This window comes from Engystomops pustulosus, chromosome 3 (genome assembly GCF_040894005.1).
Source record: "Engystomops pustulosus chromosome 3, aEngPut4.maternal, whole genome shotgun sequence".
NCBI lineage: Eukaryota > Metazoa > Chordata > Amphibia > Anura > Leptodactylidae > Engystomops > Engystomops pustulosus.
In genome coordinates, this window is record NC_092413.1 from 28545206 (window position 1) to 28554753 (window position 9548).

The window sequence follows — 9548 nt, forward strand, 5'->3', positions numbered from 1 at the left end:
GGTATAAACCTATGGCCAATTGCAGCAAACTGTACTGCAAATACCCACAATTGGTGGTAGCACCGATTGCGAGTATTAACCCTTCCGATGCCGGCAGCGAAGCAGCCGCATGGGCGCCGCCATCTGTGTTACGATGGTCTTCGGGAGCTGCAAGCGATTGCCAAGATTGCCGGGTCAGACCCCCGGCTGCATGGCAACTGCACTTTCGTTACAATGAGCCATTTCCCTAGAACTGATATAAAACATAATAAACAGTAAAAATCACAAACACGTTAGGTACCGCCGTGTCTCAAATGTCAAAGTATATGCTCTATCACATAAAAAATTAAATAAAAAGTGATCAAAAGGTTATACAGTCCTGAAATTGGTAGCAATGAAAACGTCAACTCATCTCTCAAAAAATTACGCCTCACGCAGCTCTGTACACCATAGTATGAAAAAGTTATTAGCGCCAGAAGATGGCGAGACAAAAATATTTAATTGCGTTTTAAATGTATTAAAAACATAATAATAACCTATATAAATTTGGTATCACCGTGATCGCACCGAACCAAAGAATAAAGCCGCCGTATCATTTGGTGCGCATCGTGCAAGCTGTAAAAACTGAGCCCACAAGAAAGCCACAAAAAAAATGTGTGTTTTTTTGCCAATTTCACCAAATTCTGAGTTTTTTCCCAGCTTCTCACTACACGGTATGGAATAATAAATAACGTCACTGAGAAGTAAAATTTGTTATGCAGAAAAAAAGCCCTCACAGAGCTCTGCACACGGAAAAATTAAAAAGTTATGGATTTTTGAAGGTTGAGAGCAAAAAATGAACGAAAAATGCTGCGTCCTTTTTGCCATTCGCCGCAGGTCACGGCAGAAGGATTTTCTGTGTCATCCTGTGTCCTGCTGGCGAAACATTTGCCCCTCAACTAATATTATGAGAGTGATTATGACGGAAGGGGCGTGCAGGCAATTATGACTACATTGCCCCTACATCCACCAGCAGGACACAGGACACCACAGGAGGTCCTGCTGCTGGGGGTCACCTGACATGGAACCAAAAACTTAAACAGGTTATGTATCATATGGGTAACCCTTTTAAGTTCTTATAATTAACCTGTTAAAGCTCCTATCAGTGCCAACCCTTTTATGGAGCGTAGATGAGAGGCATCCAGGTCCCATTTAGAAGGTGTGCACCGATCCACTGCTAGAAGGAAGTTACTTAGCCCTGCTTGGCGCAAAAACTTTACAATTTACTTTACTCTTTTGGCAATAGGTGGGCAAGTGGGCATTGTTATTCTGATTAGCTTTCTGTACACCAGAATTATCAAACGCGACAACGACAATTATTTACAACGCTCTCTGTGGAGTAATTTCTCAGAACAGACAAGTTAACATGGCACAAAGGAAATAAGGGTTTCTAGTCTATAGAATTATAATGTGTCCATGGAGACTTTTCTACAGTATGAAAAGTATAAACTAAAATCATACAATGTCACAAAAATGTTGGATTTGTGGATCTGTCAGTTCTGCAGTTTTAGGCCCGTTCCCCACTTGCGAGTGTGATGCGATGAACTCGCATCACACTCGCAACGCAAGCTGCCGGGAACGCACGGCCTGAACGCTGCACCGCGGGAGTGAACTCAGCATGTCAGTTCACTCCCGCGGTGCAGCGTTCGGGCCGTGCGTTCCCGACAGCTTGCGTTGCGAGTGTGATGCGAGTTCATCGCATCACACTCGCAAGTGGGGAAGGGGCCTTACTTCTCCAATATCTGGGACGCGCAAAGCAGAAGCCGCATGTAACGTCTGAGGTTCATCCAATAAAGCTGCAGACTTGTACAAATAAACTGGCAAGGTCCAGAAATTAACTTTTTCTGAAATTAGTTGACTGGACTGTCATTTTTAAATGGCCCTGAGGTTCCCGTTTGGGGTTCAGGTTTGGCCAGGCTACGCGGACGTATTGCCGGATTGGAAAACTGACACCGGCTACTAGACATGGCTATGATCGGCCAGCGGTGTCTGGTCTGGAGCTGAAAGCGTTGCTCGCTGCCTGGAGCTGGAGATCGCTTCCTGGCCTGGTGCAGATGTCTGGGATCTGGGGTCCGCAGTGTTGTTCACTGTCTGGTCTGGTGCCCGACATTTAAAGGAAATTACATCATTTTTCTAATTAATTATATATTTGGGGAGTTGGCGTCAGTCCATTTTATCACATGGCGGGGAGTTTCATCCTGCACTCAATAGCTCTCCACATCCACTTGGCCGTTCCACTGAAAAACTCATCCCCCTTATGCAGTATATGCTTGATAAGGGTACGTTCTTGGACCATTCTTGGTGCAATTTTGTATGTTTACCACGCGTTTGGCTGGTTTGAATTTGTTTTTCTTCATTTCTAGAAGTGTAAGCGGCTGTGAAACGGATTGAAACCAAACGCATGGTAAACATGCAAAGACGCAAGCATTTTCAATTTTCAAAATGGTCCGAGAATGCACCGTGTGACAGCACCATAAGAGACAGAAAGACAGAGGAGGGGGGGGTGTAGAGTGGAAGAGGAGAGAGAGCCTGTACTGCAGCAAAATTGCAATGCAAAAAAACGCATCCGTTTTTGCCAGCTTTCTGACGCTTCCATTGGGTGAATTCTGCCGCCATTCCGCTCCGTGTGCAGATTTCTGCCACATCACCTTGAAATCTCAGCCACTGCCACGTGTGCACTTATTGTACAAGTGGCCACGCTTACCAATGTTACAATACTAGTACCAGTGTAAGGCTGGTGCCACACGTAGCGCTTTGTCTGCGCTTGCAAACGCAGACAAAGTCGCGCCCACCGGGGAGGGCCTCGGCCCGATCGCATCGGCGTTTCTATGGAAAATTAATGCAAAACGCCGGCGGCTCGTTCCCAATCGCAGGCGTTTCCATAGAAACGCTGATGCGATCAGGCCGAGGCCCGCCCCGATGGGCGCGACTTTGTCTGCGTTTGCAAGCGCAGACAAAGCGCTACGTGTGGCGCCAGCCTTAGGCTGCACTCACTCGTTGCGTTTTGATTGCGCTTTGAAAGCAGCGCTCACTCCTCCTCTCTCCAGGATGCGCCTGTATGAATGCCCAGGCTATACCCAGCCGCACATACATCCGTGCGGTCACGTGCTGCGTTCTGAACATGTTTTTGCATGTTTACCATGTGTTTGGCCGATTTGAATGAGTTATTCTTCATTTCTGGAGGTATAAGCACTTGTGAAAATATAAACATACCAAATACGCACAGTGAGACTGCACCCTGAGGCCAGCGGCACACATGCCGTTTTGAACCCATTTTTGGGCAATTTTTAAGCAGTCCATTAAAAAAACGTGTGCGTTTTTTTGAAAACGCATTCATTTTTGCCCTGTTTTAATTAAGATAATTGATTAAAAAACCGTCAAAAAATGCATGTGTTTTTTAACGGACTGCTTAAAAACGGGCCAAAAATGGGTTCAAAACGCCACGCGTGCCGTTGGCCTGAGGGCGTGTTCCCAAGTTGCGTTTCAAAACGCATTACAACAGCCGAGAAGAGGCGATTTGCCCAATTGCATTACTGTTTACGCAGCGTTACCGCATATGTAAACAAACCGCTTGTGTTAATGTATTGTAAATGAAAATGTTAATTGTAATGTACTTAGACAAATCACCTCTCCTCAGCTGTTGTAATGTTAGGGTGATGCCACACATGGCGTTTTGAACCCGTTTTTGGGCTGTTTTTAAGCAGTCCGTTAAAAAAAATGCATGCCTTTTTTGAAAACGCATCGGTTTTTTTACAGGTTTTACCAATTATCTTAATTAAAACTAGTCAAAAACCCATGCGTTTTTGGATGGACTGCTTAAAAACGGACCAAAACCGTGTTCAAAACACTGTGTGTAGTATCACCCTTACTCAAAACGCTATGAAAACGAACGTGTGAATGCCGCCTCAGGTCAGTGACGCAATTAACACACATCAAGCATTGCATTTTTAAAAACGCAAACAAACATTTAAACTGTTTTTAGGGCGCTGTCACACGTTGCGTTTGCAAACGCAGACGCAGACCAAACCGCGCCCACCGGGGCGGTCCGCGGTCCAATCGCATCGGCGTTTCTCTATGTTTCTATGGAAATCGCCGATGCGATCGGACCGCGGACCGCCCCAGTGGGCGTGGTTTGGTCTGCGTTTGCAAACGCAACGTGGGACAGCGCCCTTATGCACGCGTTTTCAATGCATTCAGAAATGTGTCAAAAACGCCACGTGTGTCACCGGCCTCAGGATGCGCCGACACGTTCAGTTTTTCAGATGCAGGTGTCAGGAGCGGTCATGGGATTTGTGCACTTTCAAAAGACATATACAGTATCTGTCACCTATAGGGATATACAGATGTATATGGCGCAGTCTGCTGGGATTTCCTATATCAGTCATAGAATAATGGCACAAAAGGATACAAGACTGTATACATATAATGTGTTATATATATATATATATATATATATATATATATATATATATATATATACACACTCTGAACACACAGGTAACAATCACAATGTGCGCATGGTAATGCAGCCGCACTGGTAGTCACCCAACTTTCCAGAAACAAATACAACTAATAGTCACTGGACCGGAACCAGAACTAAGTAATTGTGTAGATGATTTTGTGGTGAATGAAAGTACATGAGGAGCGATATTAATGTCCAATCAGTGCAGTGATCCCTGGCCCGGTGTATATGAGGAGAGGATAGCCCCGGTTCCTACCTCCCGTCCTGATACCGGGGATGGTCCTCCGGTGCACGGCTCGCTGTGTAGCCGGCGCTCCCGCCTCTAGCTCGGGGGCGGCGGGCTCAGGCCTCACGCCGTCTCCTAGTAACGCGGCGGCCTGGTGTGAGGGCGGGAGGCTGCTCGTCACTGCCTTCGGGTGTGTGCGGGCACAGCATGATGGCTGCCAGCCTGTGCCTTTATTCTGTGCCACATGTTATTAGTCAGCCTCCATGGCAGCACCTACTAACTGTACTGTGCCCCCTCAGTAGGTGCAGTCAGGAAGCAAAGGGTTAAAATAACCCTACAAATATGGGCAGTAAGTGTGGCAGCTGTGCCCACCGCCTCACATACACAACCGTATATTGTGCTAACCGCTGTGGCTACAGGACCCCCATGTATTTCTATGGACTCATACACACAGACATGTTTTCCTAATGTGAGGCCACGTTTAGACATGTTTGTGGATGCAGACGCATTTCCTGAGCCGTGGCCAGCACCTGTACGCTAGAGCTGCGTTTACTCAGCCTCGGCCAGATCGCATATATGTTTCTATGGACACCAGGTTTAGGTTTACCAATCTCTAGCAGAACGTGTGACCGCGGCCTTAGGATGATGCCACACGTGGCGTTTTTTGGTCCATTTTTGAGTATGCATTTTCAAAACGCATCCGTTTTTGGCAGTTAAACAGGTTCAAAGCAGCCAAACGCATGGTAAACAGTAAAAACAGATGGATTTTAAAATGGACTGAAAATGCATGCTTGAAAACGGAACAAAAATACTACGTGTGGCATAAACCTAAGTCAGAATACAAAAAATGAGGCTGAGCCTTAAGTCGCGGTCACACGTACCGCTAGGCGTCCGTCATAACGCAACGCTAGCACACAGGGGGAGGTCCTCAGGCCGAACGCACATGCGTTTCCAGGGAAACGCATGTGATTGTTAACCTCTTAACGCTCAGCGTCCGATATATCGGACGCTGAGCGCAGTGACTTAGCGCTCAGCGTCCGATATATCGGACGCTGAGCTGATGCCGGTTCAGCTCAAGATCTGAGCCGAACCGGCATCGGGAAAGACGGGGTGCCGGCTGTGACTGATAGCCGGCACCCCAGTGTAACACCCGCGATCGGAGTTGTCTCCGATCGCGGGTGCTTAACCCATTAAATGCCGCGGTCAGCGCGACCGCGGCATCTAACATGTATCTGGGGGGTCTTTCCCCCACGATCGGCCCCCCCGAACCGTTTTCGGGGTGCGCCGATCGTTGCTATAGTAACTCTGGGGTCCGATCTGGACCCCAGAGTTACCTGCAAGAATTGCCAGTAAGATGGCGTCTGTGACGTCATCTTACTGGCACAGTGCCAGCCTATGCAAGTGTATAGGCTGACACTGATAATACTCTGCAATACATCAGTATTGCAGAATATTATCATGAAGAAGCAATCAGATGATTGCTTCTTCATGTCCCATGGTGGAAAAAGTGAAAAAGTAAAAAAAAAAGTTATTCAATAAAAAAATAAAGTCATAAATCACTAAAAATGCCCCAAATCCCCAAAACATATAAAGAGACATATAACTCAAAAAAAAAGTCTAAATCATAAGACAAACCCCACATATATAGTATCACCGCGTCCGTAACAACCCGTAGAATAAAAGTAAATCATTATTGAACCCGCATGATAAACGCCGTAAAAATAAACTGTTATAAACCCTCCAAAAATTATGATTTTTACCTTTTCAATCCCACAAAAAATGCTATAAAATGTGATCAAAAAACCATATGTACTGCGACATGATACTGGTGCAAAGTACAACATGTCCCGCAAAAAACAAGCCATCAACCAGCTCCGTAGCCAAAAAAGTAACAATGTTATGCCACTTGGAAGACGGCAATACATAAATGATAGATTTTTTCCCACATTAGGGTTTTGTTTGACAAATTTAGTAAAACGTAAGAAAATATATTCATGTCTGGTATCCCCGTAATCGTATCAACCCATAGAATAAAGATAACAGGATTATTAGTCTACACGGTGAACACCAAAAAAAAAAGAAGTAAAAAATCCAGTACAGAATTGATGCTTTTCTACTCCTGTCCTCAAAAAAAGTTCCTAAATTTTCAACAATAGGTGATACAAACCCCAAAATGGTAGCATTGGAAAAAGCATCTCATCCCGCAAAAAAAATGCCGTCACATGGCCCCAATAACGAAAAAGCGAAAATTTTATAGCCTTCAAAAGGGGCCAATGAGGAAACTAAAATCCTGGCAGCTGCAGCGCCCTCCTTCCCTTCTGCACCTCGCTGTGCGCCCATAAAACAAGTCACAGCCACATGTGGGGGGTCTTTGTACTCAGGAGAAATTGCAGAACAAATTGTATGGTGGGTTTTCTCTTTTTATATTTTGGAAATGTGTAAATTTTAGGGCTAAATGAACGTATAAGGGAACAATATGACCATTCTAAATTTCACCTCCATTTTGATTCAATTACTATGAAGATCTCAAGGGGTTAACAATCTTCGTAAAAGCTGTTTCTGATAGCTTGAGGGGTGCAGATTTGAAAATGGGTAGATTATATAGGGGGTTTTGATGCTAAATATGTAAAATTTCATTCGAAACTGTATTTATCCCCAAAATAGTCAATTCTGAAAATCCGGAAAAGCGATATTCTATTTGCAAGCCGCGTGACATCAAAATAAATTATCCAAACATTTCAGAAATTATGAAAATGTAAAGTAGACAAATGGGAAATGTTATTCAGCAACTTATTTAGGTGGTAAATCGATCTGCCTGAAAACGCAATGATTTTGAATTTCGAAAATGGCAAATTTTTCCAAAAATTTATCATATTTTCTTTTTTTTTGTAAATAAACGCAAAACTTATCTGCCAAAATTTACCACTAAAATGAAGTACAACATGTGGGGAAAAAACAATCTCAGAATCGCTTTGATAAGTAACAGTGTTCAAAAGTTATAACCGTATAAAGAGACGCAGGTCAGAATCCAAAAAATCGGGCTGAGCCTTAAGCTACAAAATGGCTGTGTCCTTAAGGGGTTAAGCCAATCGAGTGCGTTGCTGTGGAAACACATGTGCGTTCGGGCTGAGGATCTCCACCTGTGCGCTAGCGTCGCGTTAGGAACCTTGCCAGGAATATTCTTTTGGTAATGTAATTATACATATTTATTGCTGCTTGTATTAACCTCTAGGCGCACCAGGACGTTATAGTACGTCCCCGGGGCTAGATGCTTAGCGCACGGGGACGTTCTATAACGTCCTGCTTCTGGCACCGGCTCACGAACGGAGCCGGTACCAGAAGCAGCGGCTGTCAGCTGTCTAGTACAGCTGACAGCCTGCGCTAACACCCGCGATCGGAGACGGCTCTGATCGCGGGTGTTAACCCCTTACACGCCGCGGTCAAACATGACCGCGGCGTGTAAGGGTGTTTGCGCTGTGGATCGGATCCCCCGTGCCGTTTACCGGGGCATCTGATCCACTTCTGGGCAGCTCCGAGGACTGGCATGTGCCCCGGAGCTGCCCGGTCTCCATGGCAGCCAGACCCCTTCCGGGTCTGACTGTAAACTGTCTGAGCATGCGCAAGCTTGCTCAGACAGTTTACACTGCTCTACAATAAAATAGTATTGTAGAGCAGTGTATTGAACTTAAACCAGTGATCAGAGCATCACTGGTTCAAGTTCAAGTATGTATAAGTAAAAAAAAGTCAAAAACACTAAAGTTAATACATTAGAATAAATAAAAAATAAATGCATTAAAATATAAGCCCCTAAAATGTCACTTTCCTATAAAAACACTTAATAAAGTATAAAAAACACAAAAACACAAAAAAAAACGCATATTTGGTATTTCGTCCGTAACATTCTGTATAATAAAACAGAATCGTTACTGGACCCGCACGGTACACGCCGTAGAAAAAAAACGCAAAAACGTTCCGAAAAAAGATAATTTTTAATTAATACCCTATTAAAAAATGCTCTAAAAAGTAATTTAAAAAATGTAATGCACTCCAAAATAAGCCCACTAAAAAGAACAACTCTTTTCGCAAAAAATAAGCCCCTAACCAGATTTGTCAGCCGAAAAATAAAAAAGTTATGCATATGAAAAGATGGTGATGCTAAAATGAACAAGATTTTCTCCAAATTGGTTTTTATTCAGTACAATTGAATAAAATACACAAAACCCCCACATATTTGGTATCGCTGCGTCCGTAACAATCTGCATAATAAAACAGAATCGTTATTAGATCCGCAAAGTGAACCCCGTAAAAAACAAAACAAAAAAAAGCTCCAGAAAAAAGATAATTTTCAATACCTTATATACTCGAGTATAAGCCTAGTTTTTCAGCACAAAAAATGTGCTGAAAAACCCAAACTCGGCTTATACTCGAGTCAAAAAATAAATAAATAAAAACTCGCCTTTCTGGCGGCACCTGTAGATCTTCTGTGCGATCCATCCGGTATTGTTGTGCTGCACGACAGGGAAGGGGGGGGGGGCTATATACACTGGGGCAGGGGCTGGCAGGCTATATACACTGGGGCAGGGGCTGGCAGGCTATATACACTGGGGCAGGGGCTGGCTGGCTATATACACTGGGGCAGGGGGTGGCTGGCTATATACACTGGGGCAGGGGCTGGCTGGCTACATACTGGAGAGGCTGTGACCAATGCATTTCCCACCCTCGGCTTATACTCGAGTCAATAGGTTTTCCCAGTTTTTTGTGGTAAAATTAGGGGTCTCGGCTTATACTCGGGTCGGCTTATACTCGAGTATATGCGGTAATACCTCATAAAAATGCTCTAAA

At 44.4% G+C, this 9548-nt stretch overlaps 1 protein-coding gene across 5 annotated transcripts in view; it reads right to left on the reverse strand.

Moving 5' to 3' along the window:
- WDPCP (WD repeat containing planar cell polarity effector) overlaps positions 1 to 5034 on the reverse strand; it is a 217873-nt gene extending 212839 nt beyond the window's left edge. Inside the window, exon 1 of one of the 5 annotated variants that reach the window (XM_072140380.1) lies at positions 4737 to 5031. The gene's annotated coding sequence lies outside the window, so the exon portion shown is untranslated. Of the gene's footprint in view, positions 1 to 4736 lie in introns of all 5 variants that reach the window. The other 4 variants (XM_072140378.1, XM_072140379.1, XM_072140381.1 and 1 more) reach the window with 4 other exon arrangements.
- Positions 5035 to 9548: the final 4514 nt, after the last annotated feature.